Source organism: Chiloscyllium punctatum, chromosome 7, assembly GCF_047496795.1.
Source record: "Chiloscyllium punctatum isolate Juve2018m chromosome 7, sChiPun1.3, whole genome shotgun sequence".
In the NCBI taxonomy this organism is placed as follows: Eukaryota; Metazoa; Chordata; class Chondrichthyes; order Orectolobiformes; family Hemiscylliidae; genus Chiloscyllium; species Chiloscyllium punctatum.
The window spans coordinates 76,965,486-76,981,587 of NC_092745.1; positions in this window are offsets into that span (position 1 = coordinate 76,965,486).

Here is a 16,102-nt window from a genome sequence, read left to right on the forward strand (position 1 = left end):
TGAACAAAGGGTTAGTCTTTTAACAAAGTTAAAACTTGTGAAATAAACGGGTCAAAAACAGATGTTGCTGCAGAAGTTCTGCAGGATCACTCCCAACATCTCCGACACTCCTACGCGCCTTTGACATAGGATCACAAAAGTTTTCTTAAACACACTTAACAAATTCCTCCCCATCCAAAGCCTTAACAGTATGGAGTTAAGTATGTTTGGAAAGTTAAAATCCCTCACTTTTTAAATACCATTATTCTTAGAACTATCTGTGATCTCCCTATATATTTGCTCTTCAGTTTCCTGAGGAAGAATATTTCATCTTCCGCCTTGGGACCCTGCAACCACACGGAATTAATGTGGATTTCATCAGTTTCCTCATCTCCCCTAGCCTCACCTTATCCCAGTCCTTTCCCATCTATCTGCCCCACTCTCCTCTCTGACCTATCACCTTCTTCCTCGCCTTCATCTAATCATTGCATTCTCAGCTACCTTCCCTCCAGCCCCACTACCTCCCATTAATTCTCAACCCCCAGCCCACAAGCCTCATTCCACGTGAAGGGCTTATTCCCAAAACATCAATTCTCCTGCTCCTTGAATGCTGTCTGATCTGCTGTGGTTTTCCAGCAACACACTCTTGACTCTGATCTCCCACTTGACGATAACAGGATTGGAAGCACATTATGGCTCAGCATTCAGTTATCCAGGTTGATTACTAAGAAAATGTTTGGGATCTATCTGCATTGCATCTGTTATTTAATATGAAACTTGGGGTTAGTGTTCAACCATAATGTTCCTGTTCTACCTCCTCCTCCCCCACCCTCCACCTCCATCATTTGAGTGATAAGAAACTGCAGTAATGAAGAGATTGGAAACGTTGGGATTGTCCTTTTTGGAGAGGATAAGATTGAAAGGAGATCCAATAGAAATTTGGACAAGTACAGAGGGAAAACTTGTTTCCATTTGTAAATTGATTGAGAATGAGAGGTCCACAGGTATAAATGTAATTTGCTGAAGAAACAACTGTGACATTAGAAAAAAAGGAATATGCTGCATGGAAATGTGGTGGATACAGATTCAAATGAGGCATTCAAGAGGACAATATCTTATTGTAAACGGAAACTATATTAAGGGTTAGGGGAATAAGCAATAAAATGGCATTAAAAATAATGCTCGTTCACAGAACTGGTGCAGAAATGATGGGCTGAATGGCCTGTTATGCTGTAATAAATCTGTGATTCTATGTTAATTTTGGATGTTGAGACTATAAGATAAATATTGTGGTAAATTCTGGGTACAACACTTCAAGATGAATGTGAAGGCTTTAGAGGGTTACAGAAAGGATTTGGAAAATATATTCCAAGAATGCAATACTTCAGTTACCAGCATCAATTAGAAAATTTGGTACTATTATCTTTAGAGAAGAGAATTTGTTTCCATTTGTATTGTGATTTTTTTCTATGATTATATAAATGCTTGTAAATAAGACTTGGGAGTTAATTCTTGGATCGTTGAGATCTCTTCTGGGACAGTACAAGACCTGTACAAGAGGGACAGGTTACACCTGAACTAGAGGAGTACCAATATCCTGGCGGGAAGATTTCCTAGAACTAATCAGGAGGGTTTAAACCGGTCTGGTGGCAGGTAGTACCCTAAGCAACAGTCAGACAAGACAGAAGGTTGAGGCTGGTACAGCAGTTAAAGAGACCACGTTAATTAGACCAGGCAGGCAAGAGCATGACAGAGAATGAAAGAAGACTGATGAATTAAATTGCATTCATTTCAATGCAAAGGCCTGATAGGTAAGGCAGATAAATTCAGGCCATGGATGGGAACTTTGGACTGGGATATCACAGCTATTACAGAAACATGGCTGAGGGAGGGACACGACTGGCAACTTAATGTTCCAGGCTACAAATGCTATAGAAAGGATAAAAAGGGAGGCAAGAGAGGAGGGGGAGTGGCATTTTTGATTAGGGAAAACACTTTGGTAGTACTTAGTGAGGGTATTCCTGGGGATCTTCCAATGAAGCTATATGAGTGGAATTGAGAATAAGAAGGGAGGTCCATCACTTTCTTGCATCAAACTTTAAAGCCCCCCTGCCCCCAATATTTCGCAGGAAACTGAAGAGCAAATAAATAGGGAGATCACAGATAGCTCTAAGAATAATGGTATTTAAAAGGTTCCTCAATCAACATGGGAAGAATATTGTGAAACTTGAAAGGTTCAGAAAAGATTTACAAGGATGTTGCCAAGGTTAGAGGGTTTGAGCTATAGGGAGAGGTTGAATAGACTGGGACTGTTTTCCCTGGAGTGTCGGAGGCTGAGGGCTGACCTATAGAGGTTTATAAAATCAAGAGAGGCATGGATAGGAAAAAAAGAAAGTCTTTTCCCTGGGGTAGGGGACTCCAGAACTAGCGGGCATAGGTTTAGGGTGAGAGGGGAAGGATATAAAAGAGACCTAAGGGGCAACTTTTTCACGCAGAGGTTGGTACATCTATGGAATGAGTGCCAGAGGAAGTGGTGGAGGCTAGTACAATTGCAACATTTAAAAGGCATCTGAATGGGTATATGAATGGGAAGGGTTTGGAGGGACATAGGCCGGGTGCTGGCAAATGGGATTAGATTGGGTTGGGATATCTGATCGGCATGGACGAGTTGGATGGAAGGGTCTGTTTCCGTGCTGGACATCTCTATGACTACGTAGATGGCCTTGTCGGAGAAGGGGTAAAATTCAACCTCCTCTTGGGAAATAAGGCAGGGCAAGTAACAGACGTATGAGTGGGGGAACAGTGACCATAATTCTATTAGTTTTAAAAGAGCTATGGAATAGAATAGGCCTGGTCCATAAGTTAAAGTTCTAAACTGAGGCAAGACCAATTTTGATGCTATTACACAGAAACTTTCAGAAGTTCATTTGATGAGACTGTTCACAGGTGAAGGGACGTCTGGCAAGTGGGAGGCTTTCAAAAATGAGATAACAAGAGTTCAGGGATAGCATGTTCCTGTTAGTGTGCAGGGCAAGGCTGGCAAATATAGGGAACACAGGATGACTAGAGATATTCAGGCTCTAGTCAAGAGAAAGGAGGAGGCAAATTTCAGGGTTAGACAACTCGAATCAAGTGAATCCCTTGATTAGTATAGGGGTTATAGGCATAGACTTAAGAGGGAAATCAGAAGATCAGAAAGAGATCATGAGATAGCCTTGGCAGGTAAGGTAAAGGAGAATCCAAAGAGATTCTTAAAGGCAGAAGACTAACTAGAGAGAGAATAAGGCCCCTTAAAGATCAACAGGCTCTCGATTTGTGGAACCACAGGAGATGGGTGAGATTCTAAACAAATACTTTGCATCATTATTTGCTGTGGACATGGAAGCTATGGAAATCAGTGGAAAAAATAGTAATGTCTTAAAAGAGTCCACATTAAGAAGACGAGGTGCTGGAGGTCTTAAAATACATAAAGATAGATAAATCCCCTTCACCTTATCAGGTGTATCCCAGGACATTGTGGGAATCTAGGGAATAAATTGCCAGGCCCCTGGCAGAGATATTTGTATCACTGACAGCCATGGTTGAAGTGCTGGAAGATTGGAGAGTGGCTAAAGTTGCATAATTATTTAAGAAAGATTGCAAAGAAAAGCCAGGGAACTGTAGACCAGTGTGCCTGATGTCAGTGATGGCTTAAGTTGTTAGAAGGGATTCAGAGAGACAGGATCTGCATGTGCCTGGAAGGCAAGGACTGATTAGACATAGTCAACATGGCTTTGTGTGTGGGAAACCATGTCTCATAAACTTGATTAAATTTTTTGAAGTGTTGACCAAGATGATAAATGAAAGCAAAGCACTAGACATTCTCTATGGGGAACTCTAGCAAGGTCTTTGACAAGGTTTTGCATGGTAGACTGGTTAGTAAGGTTAGATCACATGGGATCCAGGAACAGCTAGCCAATTAGAGTCATAGAGTTGTATAGCACCCTTTGGTTCAACTCATCCATGCCAACCACATATCATAAATTATTCCACTCCTATTTGCCAGCATTTGGTCTACATCCCTCTAAACCCTTCCTATTTAGGTACTTAGTTGGATACAAAATTGGAAATAGAGAGGAAATAGGTTGTTGTTCAGACTGGAGGCCTGTGATCAACAGTGTGCTGCAAGGATCAGTGGGTCCACATTTGTTTGTCATTTATATACATGATTTGGATGAGAATATAGGAGATGTGGTTAGATAAGTTTATGGATGACACCAAAATTGGTGGTATAGTGGACAGTGGAGAACGTTGTCTGAGAGTGCAATGGGATCTTGATCAACTGGGCCAGTGGGCTGAGGAATAGCAGATGGAGTTTAATTTAAATAAACACAAAGTGTTGCATTTTGGTCAGACAAACCTAGGAAGGACTTTCACAGTTAATGGTCAGACCCTGGGGAGTATTATCAAACAGAGACCTAGGGTGCAGGTACATGGTTCTTTGAAAGTCGAATCACAGGATGGTGAAGAAGGCATTTGGCATGCTTGCCTTCATTGGTCAGAGAATTAAGTATAGGAATTAATTTTATTTGATTTGATTTATTACTGTCAGGTGTATGTGGTACAGTGAAAAGTATTGTCTTACGTGCTTTACAGGCAGATCATACTATACAAGTGCATCAGCATAACAGAACAGAGTGTATATACAATGTTACAGCTGCTGAGAAGGTGCAGAGAGAAATCAATATTAACATTAAAGAGGTCCTTTGTGAAAATTTGTAGCTCATGTTGACGATATGGATGTAAGTTAGCTTGCTGAGCTGGAAAGTATGTTTTCAGACTAGGTAACATCATCAGTGAGTGTGTCTGGTGAAGCACTGGTGGTATGTCCCACCTCCCTATTTATAGGTCTTGGCTTCTTAAGGTAGGTGATGTCATTCCCAGTTCTTTTTTCCAAGGGAAGGTAGATGGGGTTTAAATCGGTGTGTTTATCGATGGAATTCTGGTTCGAATGCCAAGCCTCTACGAATTCTCGTGCATGTCTAATCCCAACACCCACAAATGGAGCTGCATCAAGACATTATTTTAACAAACTACATCACATTGCAGTACCCAAGAACTACAAACAACAGAAGAAAAATACCTATACAACGTTTTCAAGAAAAACGGTTGCCCCATAAACACAATCCGCCGATTCCTCAGAAACAAAGCCAAACAAGTAGACACAATGCAACCAAAAACTAGAGCCACGTTATCTTACATCAAAGACATATCAGAAATGACTTCCAGACTACTCAGACCCCTTGGCATCATGATAGCCCACAAACCGACCAACACACTTGAACAGTGACTAATTAACCTAAAGGATCCATTAGATTCCACCAGCAAAACTACTGTCATTTACAAAATACCATGCAAGAACTGTAAAAAACACTCCATGAGACAAACAAGCAGGAAACTGTTGTGGTTCTGTTCGCCGAGCTGGGAATTTGTCTTGCAAACGTTTCGTCCCCTGTCTAGGTGACATCCTCAGTGCTTGGGAGCCTCCTGTGAAGCGCTTCTGTGCTGTTTCTTCCGGCATTTATAGTGGCCTGTCTCTGCCGCTTCCGGTTGTCAGTTCGAGCTGTCCGCTGTAGTGGCCGGTATATTGGGTCCAGGTCGATGTGTTTGTTGATAGAGTTTGTGGAAGAGTGCCATGCCTCTAGGAATTCCCTGGCTGTTCTCTGTTTGGCTTGCCCTATAATGGTAGTGTTGTCCCAGTCGAATTCATGTTGCTTGCCATCTGCGTGTGTGGCTACTAAGGATAGCTGGTCGTGTCGTTTCATGGCTAGTTGGTGTTCATGGGTGCGGATCGTTAGCTGTCTTCCTGTTTGTCCTATGTAGTGTTTTCTGCAGTCCTTGCATGGGATTTTGTACACTACATTGGTTTTGCTCATGCCAGGTATTGGGTCCTTCGTCCTGGTGAGTTGTTATCTGAGAGTGGCTGTTGGTTTGTGTGCTGTTATGAGTCCTAGTAGTCGCAGTAGTCTGGCTGTCAGTTCAGAAATGCTCTTGATGTATGGTAGTTTGGCTAGTCCTTTAGGTTGCGGCATGTCCTCGTTCCGTTGTCTCTCCCTTAGGCATCTGTTGATGAAATTGCGAGGGTATCCGTTTTTGGCGAATACTTTGTATAGGTGTTCATCTTCCTCTTTTTGTAGTTCTGGTGTGCTGCAGTGTGTTGTGGCCCTTTTGAATAGTGTCCTGATGCAACTTTGTTTGTGTGTGTTGGGGTGGTTGCTTTCATAGTTTAGGACTTGGTCTGTGTGTGTGTCTTTCCTGTAAACCTTTGTGGTGAATTCTCCGTTCGGTGTTCTCTGTACCATCACGTCTAGGAATGGGAGTTGGTTGTCCTTTTCTTCCTCTCTAGTGAATCGGATTCCTGTGAGTGTGGCGTTGATGATCGGGTGTGTGTTCTCTATTTCTGTGTTTTTAATTATTACAAAGGTGTCATCCACGTATCTGACCCAGAGTTTGGGTTGAATTTGTGGTAAGACTGTTTGTTCTAACCTTTGCATTACTGCTTCTGCTATGAGTCCAGAGATCGGTGAGCCCATGGGTGTTCCGTTGATTTGTTCGTATATTTGGTTGTTGAATGTGAAGTGTGTTGTGAGGCACAAGCCCAGTAGTTTAAGTATGCCGTCTTTATTGATAGGTTCAATGTCCTGTTGTCTGTTATGTCTGTCCAGCAGGTTGGCTATTGTTTCTTTGGCTAGTGTTTTGTCGATGGAGTGGTACAGTTGAGTACAACTATAACATTTAAAAGATGTTTGGAAAGGTACATTGATAGGTAAGGTTTAGAGGGATACAGGCCAAACGCAGGCAAATGGGACTAGTACAGTTTAGGACATCAGTTGGCATGGATGAATAATGCCAAAAGTTACATTTCCATGCTGTATGACTCTATGGGAGAAAAGAGACAGAAACTGAAATAAAAAGGAAAAATAATTGGAAAAACTCTGCAGGTCAAGCAGCATGTCTTAACATTTTAGGTTGATGAAATTTCATTAGAAATTAGTTCTGAAATATTGTCAAAATGACAAGTTATTACTACAATTAAACTGCAACCATAAATATCTTCGAGACCAAATGATTTTCAGGTTTCTTTTGCTTTTTAGGATATCTTTGCATGGGATTAACAATGGGTAAGCTGACATAACACAGGTTGTAGATGGCAATTGCTCAGGTCCAACATCAACACTGTCAGTGTTCACAACTTTCTTTGAGAACTGTCAGGAAGAATTCACAACAGAATCATAAGCATTTGCCTTCCTAATTACTTGTTGTACCTGCAGACCAACCTTCTGTGATTCTTATACAAGGACACCCAGGTCCCTCTGTCTAGCACATACTACAACTTTTTACCATTCAAGTAATAATCCATTTGCTGTTACTACTATCAAAATGGATGACCTCACATGAGTGACTGAGTGAGTGAGTAATTGACTAACTGATTGAGTGACCAATCCATGGAGTAGCAGGGCTGAGTCCAGGGCTGCTCTGCTTTCTTTCTCTATTATTTCTTTCCTTCTTTTTGCTTTTGCTCTTTTTCTTTTGTATCTCTTTTCTGTAAACCCTGGAGAGTAGCACATGAAGAAGGCAGCCTACAGCAGCAACAATACCAGGTCAAGCCAGACTCGGCTCCACCCTAGCCCAGAATCTTCCAGTAAGCAGGGAGCAGTTTCTGAGCTGATTCCTCCAGCCCAGGCTTGCAGGCTGAGCTGAGGCTCCAGGTCCGTGGCTAGGCCCAGGCACTTGAGGAGTGGAAGCATTGGCAAAAGGGATGATGGAGGACCCTGACGGTCAGTGACCGGTGGCAGCATCTGCAGGAGTGTCAGATAGCGAACAGGAGGTACAGAACCCACACATCCCCAGGCCCATGGCTCCTACTTGGATGCAGCGGTTGCGATTATGGCGGCAGCAGAGGCCTGTAACCAAGACCCGAGAGATCATTACAGAGGCCCTGGCCAATGTCAAGCAATGATTGGAGGAGCAGCAGAGGATGAACCAAAAGAAGCAAGAAATATGAACTCAATTGCAATAAAATCTTGCATTGTATTTTAGTGTCCCAAGATGGTACCTGAGCATAGCAGCTCTTTGTGTATAACATGTGAAAAGACACTTTTTACTGTATTTCTACATGCATGTGACAATAAATCTAAATCTACAATTCAAAGATTTCAAAACATGGGTAGAGGCAAAACAAAATCCCACCTATTCACAATATCATCACTTTACAGAACTGAAATGTCACAGAAAATTCCCTTTTCTATCACATCGGATAGGCGTCATAGTTTCTGGCACATAGTTTGACTTAACTGTTTCTTTCAAATCCTGGTCTTGTCAGTTTATTGGCCTTTTCTTTGATTATTCATACAAAAGATCTTAAATTTTCTCTGGATTTCAAATAATCATATCAGGTTTCTTACCAAACACTTCTGGTCTAGAATTTTCAAATCAGAAAGTTCTGGGTAACTTTATCTACCTGATTTTAAACTAACTCTTTTCGCCAGGAGAAACATCTGACCGCAGCCAGGTCTTATGTTAACTACAGATAAAAGCTCTCCAATCTATGAGGTTTTCCTGAGCAAAAAAACATTTCTTGATCCTTCCACATCAAAGGTAAGCTAATGCTTTTCACTTTTTTTCCCTTTCCGATTATGAAATTAAATGTAAAACAATACAAAGAAACTGACATTACCATTCCTACAGGGTACCAGTCACCTGCTCCCTGACATGTTAGTTTAAAATTATAGTTCTAGAAAGACTGACAAGTTAGTGTTTAAACCTCTTTATACACACAGATGAAAACTCTCATTCCCTAGTTTAAATTCCAAACTCTAACAAATAATATTTACATATAAAGTGCACACCTTACTTCACAACTTGACACAAGTGATGCTTGTGTTGAATTAGGAGTCTACAACCATGAAACAGCTGGAAGATATTTGAATAGACAGCTTTGCCAGAAGACCTGAGAAATTTCTACTCTTATAGGAATGTTGTAATAGTCCTCAGAATGAGTGGTTAATATTCTAATTTTTGGTAAATATCTGAACTTGGTTGGGGGGAGCGGGGGCGGGTGGCTAGATTTCAAACCAAAGTAAATAAAGGAAAATTGATTAAAGAAATTGCATTAAAAGTGTTAGTATCGGTTTTCATTTCACTTTTTATAGATTTATCATGGCCAAATTTTTGAAACAACATAATTATTAATATCTGTGTTCTCTAATATTGGTGTGGTAAATTCTTTTGTTTCAAACCATGACCTTTGTAGCCTCATTCTTTTAGCAAATGCTTGAATTTTCAGATTCTTCTTGCTGGTCAATGCCCATATCTATAATCTGTACATTTCTAGTCTCTGCCAAAGTCATACTTTTCACGATTGTTCCCATCTTCTGTATCATATTTTGCACTTCACTGCTCCTGATAATACTCTCGCAAATAAGAGCACCCCCCCCAACAGCATTAGTTAACGGCTTCATTATCACAGCATTTAGCATATGTAAGGATATTTGGAAAGCTAGTTGAAGGCCAACTGGTCATCAGCTTTGGAAATCAATGCATTCAGACAATGAGCAACATCAGTTTCCGTGAGTCAGATAACTGTACAGATTGTAGATATGGCATTGACCAGCAAGAAGATAGAGCTTATTTCCTTTTAAGTCCTTTCATGATAAAGTAAATTTCTAAGCGAACCTTATTTAAAAATAAAACAGCTGAAGTTATAAATACAAGCAAAACCAAAGGCTGTACTGATGTAGAGTACACACTCTAACTGTCTCTTGAAAAAGAACAGTAGAGACTGCTACACTAATTTTAACAAATGGCAATTAAATGGTCATAGAGTCATAGAGATGTACACCATGGAAACAGACCCTTCGGTTCAACCCGTCCATGCCGACCAGATATCGCAACACAATCTAGTCCCACCTTCCAGCACCCAGCCCATATCCCTCCAAACCCTTTCTATTCATATACCCATCCAAATGCCTCTTGTGGTCCTGAAAGGACAACTCCTAAGTACTTGTAAAAGAAGACAAATAGTCTAAAAACCACTATTAAAGAAAGATTTAAGGAGTATTACCTGTGACCCGGTATCAGTCAGTTCTGCTATTCTGCCTTTCTCTAAATTGTTGTGAAAAGACCCTATAATCTTATCACTCTTTATTTGGCACAAATGCCACCTACAACCATTTGCTAGTGCTACAAGCCTATGACTTTTAAACGATAAGCCCACAATTCTTAAAGGAGAAGTTTTAAAGAGAAAAAGGCCCGTGAAGCAACAATTTTAATTTAGATTGATAAAAGTCAGGGATACACAGATTACAGTGGTACAGTGTACAGTTTTTAAGACAAAGTTGTGGGAAGCAGAGATGTCTTGATGGATTGGGCAGCATCCAGGATCACCTTTAAATCAATTTCAACTGTTCAAATAACTTATGCAGTTCTATTTACAACTGTAGTAATAGATGATCTTCAGAAAAGAGCTCTGAACATTTTGCTTGCTACTGGTAAAGAAACACTTTGCAGAATTAATATCTAGTAATTCCATTGATGGTCAGAAAGATCCAGAAGGTATCTGGAAAGTATTGAAGACCACCCAAAGTAAGAAGTAACTTCAGGATTAACAGACTGACGCCAATTCATATCATACAGACAGGAATCTCAAGACTTTATTGACCAGTTTACTGAAACATGCTGTATCAAAGGGCTTGAATGTGACTTTTCCAAAAAGGAACTGTCAGAGAAGCTCATTGAGTCAGCCATTGCTTCCATACCAATCAAAGCCTTAGGAAAGATATTTAGGGCAACACTATTGATGCATTACTTGAGGAGGGATGCAAGTATGAAACCATAATGGCAAGCCACTAGCAATTATATGATTTAGGTGCTGTGAGCACCATTGCTACAGCCAGCAAAGTGCATAAAGCCAGCTAAATACATGATATATGCATTTTGTCATACCTACCCAAAAGCCATCCAGCTTTTACTAATATTCAAAATCATCTGGCATTAAGGAACACTTAGCACACGTGCAAGAAATCTCATTCCAAATGCTAAGCCAAAGACCATAACAAAACATAGGTGTCTAACGAGATGGTACACCACTATGCTGACAGCAAGGAAAATATTACAAAACAGCACAGATATAAACCATATGACATAGGAGTAGAAGTAGGTCTTTCAGCCCATCGTGGCTGGTAATCAACTACACTTTTCTGCCTTTTCCCCAAAAACCTAAATTTCTTTTTTTGATTAAGAATCCATACTTATTGACCTAGTGACTAACGCCCTCTGTAAAGTATTCCATAGATTCACTACCCTCTGAAAGACAAATTTTCTCCTCATCTCTATCTTAAATAGATGACCCCTTACTCTGAAATGTACCTCTGCTTCTAGACTTCCACAAGGGCAAACAACTTAATAGCAAAGTTCAGAGTCAATCAAGAAAAGGCAAATTTCAGAAGATGGCCATGTTTTCCACATTGTTAACCACAACACCATGCCACCAGTATAAAGAGATGTGATGCTTTTACAACTATTAATGTGTTATATGTCCTGAAAAGGTAGGACAATACACACTAGAGCTAAAATCAACAGAGGAGTTAGTGCCAACATATTACCACTATACATCCTGAAACCTCAGCAAGTGTCACTCCATGATACAACCTATGAAAGACCATCTCACCTCATAGAACGAATCACCAATTCCATACACCAAAGAATTAACGTGCAGTGTCAATATGCAGGCTCAATTCAGCATCCTGAAATCTTCTACCAAGGAGATGCCAGCAGTCTAGCTGTGGCAAGATAACCAGTATGCATAGATCTCAGTATTGTCACAATTTATAAGTCAAATAGCACTCACTGTGGCAGAACAGATAACATATGACACAATCAAATCAATAAATAATGTCAAAAACCTTGTACTCAGCCCAATTTGATACAAACAGCAATTTTAAGAGTGGTGCAGCATTATATCTTAAGGATGATGCAACCCCCATTAATTAATCCTCCAAGGAAGTGCAGTGTGTATATTCAAGAGCTACTTTGAGCAGAACTGAACAAGATAGAGTGAATGGTGGAATTCAGAGGATTGACTACCATACAGATTAGTGTGGTTCAATGCTGTGTTTGGAAGATACATGGCACCAGAAGACCCCAGTGGAGATCTATAATGTTGTTCGGGAGGGAGTTCCATGATTTGGGCTAGTGACACTGAAGGAATGGCAATATATTTCCAAGTCAGGATAGTGAGTAGCTTGTACAGGAATTTGCAGGTGGCAGCGTTCCCGTGTACCTGCTGCCATTAGGAGAAGGTGAGGACTGCAGATGCTGGAGATCAGAGTCGAGAGTGTGGTGCTGGAAAAGCACAGCAGGCCAGGCCACATCCGGGGAACAGGAGAATCGACGTTTTAGGCAAAAGCCCTTCATGGGCGGCACGGTGGCACAGTGGTTAGCACTGCTGCCTCACAGCGCCAGAGATCCGGGTTCAATTCCCGCCTCAGGCGACTAACTGTGTGGAGTTTGCACGTTCTCCCCGTGTCTGCGTGGGTTTCCTCCGGGTGCTCCGGTTTCCTCCCACAGTCCAAAGATGTGCAGGTCAGGTGAATTGGCCATGCTAAATTGCCCGTAGTGTTAGGTCAGGGGTAAAGGTAGGGGTATGGGTGGGTTGCGCTTCGGCGGGGAGGTGTGGACTTGTTGGGCCGAAGGGCCTGTTTCCACACTGTAAGTAATCTAATCTGTAAGTAATCTAATCTAAAGTAATCTAATCTAATAAGCCCTTCCCCAATCCTGACGAAGGGCTTATGCCTGAAATGTCAATTCTCCTGCTCCTCGGATGCTGTGCTGTTCTAGCACCACACTGTCATATTTGCTGCTATTGTCCTTCTAGATGGTACTGATCATGGGTTTGGAAGGTGCTGTCATAAATGATGCTAAACATTGTGCAGTCATGAGTGAACATTCATCCCCACTTCTGAACTCATGATAAACGGAGGATGGTTAGCGAAGCAGACGAAGATGGTGGGGTCTAAGACACTATTCTGAGAAATTCCTGCAGTGGTGTCCAAGGGCTGAAGTTTTTGTCCTCCACTGACCACAATCATCTTCCTTTATGCTAGGTATGACTCCAACTAGCGAAGTGTTTTCATAATTTCTAATGTTGCTTGGGCTTCATAATACCATGCTTGGTTAAATGCAAGCCTTGATGTCAAGGGCAGTCACTGTCACCTCACTTCTGGACCAAGAGTATGATGAAATCAGGAGCTGAGTGGCTCTGGCAGAAGCCAAACCAGACATTAGTGAGCATGTTTTTGCTAAACAAGTGTTACTTGATAGCACTATTGATAATTGTTTGCATTATTGTACTGATAATTGAGAGTAGACTTACCTGATATGAAATTATGGAACTCAATAATAAGTCCTGAAGGCTGTAGGGTCCCCAAGCAGAAAATGAGATACTGTTCCTCCAGCTTGCATTGAGCTTTACTGCAGCAAGCCTGAGACAGAGATGTTTACAGGGAACACAATAGTGTATTGGAAGTGTCAGGCAACAGGAAGCTAAATGTTATTTTTGTGGACAGAATGTAGGCATTCTGCAAAGTGGTTGCCCAGTCTGTGTTTTGACTCCCCAGTGTAGAGCAGGCCAAATTGTAAGCAGTTCAAGTTCAATAATTTTAGAGCTTGAGCACCTTTTCCCATCTTCATATCCCAAGCTCCACATACAAGGCCTTGTTGTCATATGTGATGATACCACAACCAATCCATCATCAGCTACTAATCATCCCTATAGACAGCTCTTGATTCTCCCATGTTGACCTTTATCCATCCCTTTGTTTTCTCAACTGTTGTGCGTTTCTCTGGCCTCCATCTCTATCTATTGTTTATTCTTCCTCCTTTCTGCCACCCCAATTTTCAGTTCTGTGAAAGTATATTTCTAAAGGTCAGAAAATCAATTTCTAACAGCTAGCTGAATACATCAGTTTCAAGAAAGCAAATGATTGCAATAAAGTGCCTGGGAGAACCTCTGTATTATGATTGGATAAACTGATTATACAGTTCAGCTTAAGACAGGCAGAGTAACCACATTAAGGGAATTATTTCACTTTCAACTTCAGAATAGAAGTTTCAAAATTTTACTTCTGAAAATATTGGAGTTCAATTCAGAAAATAACAACTTTTCTCCTCGTAGAAGAACCAAGCTTTATCTCAATTCATTTCAGCAAAACTATATACCTCAGCAAAAGTGGTTTCTAGTCTGTGGGGAGCTGTGGGAGATAGAAACTTTGTTTTGATAATTGTGTTAAAATCCTTAGGTCTCCTATATAAGTATAGCTTTATCTTTTTATTTCTTCTTTTGTGAAATAAACATATGCTCTGTTGTTGAAGACCATTTGTAGTCTTGTAAGAATAGATGTCAGTGACTACTGATGGTTAACAACTACAAAAATTAAATATATGATCTATCAAGCCAGATTTCATTCTGGGATCTGATCTGTTCTGTATTACATTCAACTAAGAACAAAACGCCACTCTGCATTGACCTAAGCAACACACAATAAAGGCATATCCAGTGAAGTCAACCCTGTAAGTTTCTTTCACTAGTGTCTGGGGATGTTACACACATGATAATCACAGCATCAGGCATCAAATCTTATGTTGTGCATAATTCAGCATCTCTCCAAACTGTTATGATGCAAGGCCAAACCCCTCTGTTAATTAAAACCAAACACCCAGAAAAACTCACCTTGTAATCTGTTAAACGTATGGTGAGGAGATGCCGGTGTTGGACGGGGGTGGACAAAGTTAAGAATCACACATCACCAGATTATAGTCCAACAGGTTTGTTGAAAGTAGTAGCTTTCAGAGCACTGCTCCTTCATCACGTAGTTGGTGGGGCAGAATCATAAGACACAGAATTTATAGCACAATATCATAGTGTCATGCAACTGATATGATATATTGAACAAACCTAGTTAGCTGATAAGTCTTTCATCTTTTAGAATGGGTTGCAAGTTTTGATTCATTAATATGTAAATCCCAGAACTTCTTTCAAGCCTCATTCCCAAGATAACTGAAGGTTTTATAAAAAAAAGGTGACATCTCAGCTCAGACAATGCATTAAAGATGTGAGGTTAGAGTCTGTCTGTATCCAATCTTGAGTCAAACTGGTTCTGGCACCTCCTCCTCATACTTTTAACAGATTACAAGGTGAGTTTTTCTGGGTGTTTGGTTTTAAATAACAAAGGGGTTTGGCCTTGCTTCGTAAGAGTTTGGAGAGATGCTGAAATACTTAACAGCAATCTAGGTTTAGATTACAGTGCTGCTGGGAAAGCACAGCAGGTCAGGCAGCATCCGAGGAGCAGGAATATCGACGTGACAGGCAAAAGCCCTTCATCAGGAATCAAGCAATCTAGGTTTGTTCAATACGTTGCAACAAGGTACGGCACTGTGATTTTTACTATAAATTCTGTGTCCTCTGATCCTACTTCACTAGCTACATGACAAAGAAGCAGCACTCTGAAAGCTTGTACGTTCAAATAAACCTGTTGGCTTATATTGTAGTCAGTCTCGGGGTTCAACGACAGAGTTTGTTGTCCAAAGGAGAGAAAGGCACCAACGGTACAGTTGTCAGCTGCGATTCTTCTCTCAACCCGGAGCACATGTCAAGATACTTTTATACATTTTGTAATAATAGGTCAGTGATGAGGTCATTGTCTTTGTAACATGGTTTGTTTATGGTAAACATTGCAGAATCGTTAATAGTTTTGGGGCAGTCATTGACAGTTCCAGCGCAGCCTTTGTTAATTTCAGCATAGTCGTTGTCAGTTTCAACGCAGACATTGTCAGTTTCAGTGTCTGCAGGGAAGTCCATTGCTGTAGTAATATCTGCTAATCGCTCTTCCTGAGAAGGATGATTACTGCAGCCTTGGCTATTATCACTCAGTAAGGTAAAAACAATGACTGCAGATGCTGAAAATCAAATACTGGATTAGTGGTGCTGGAAGAGCACAGCAATTCAGGCAGCATCCAACGAGCAGCGAAATCGACGTTTCGGGCAAAAGCCCTTCATCAGGAATATTCCTGATGAAGGGCTTTTGCC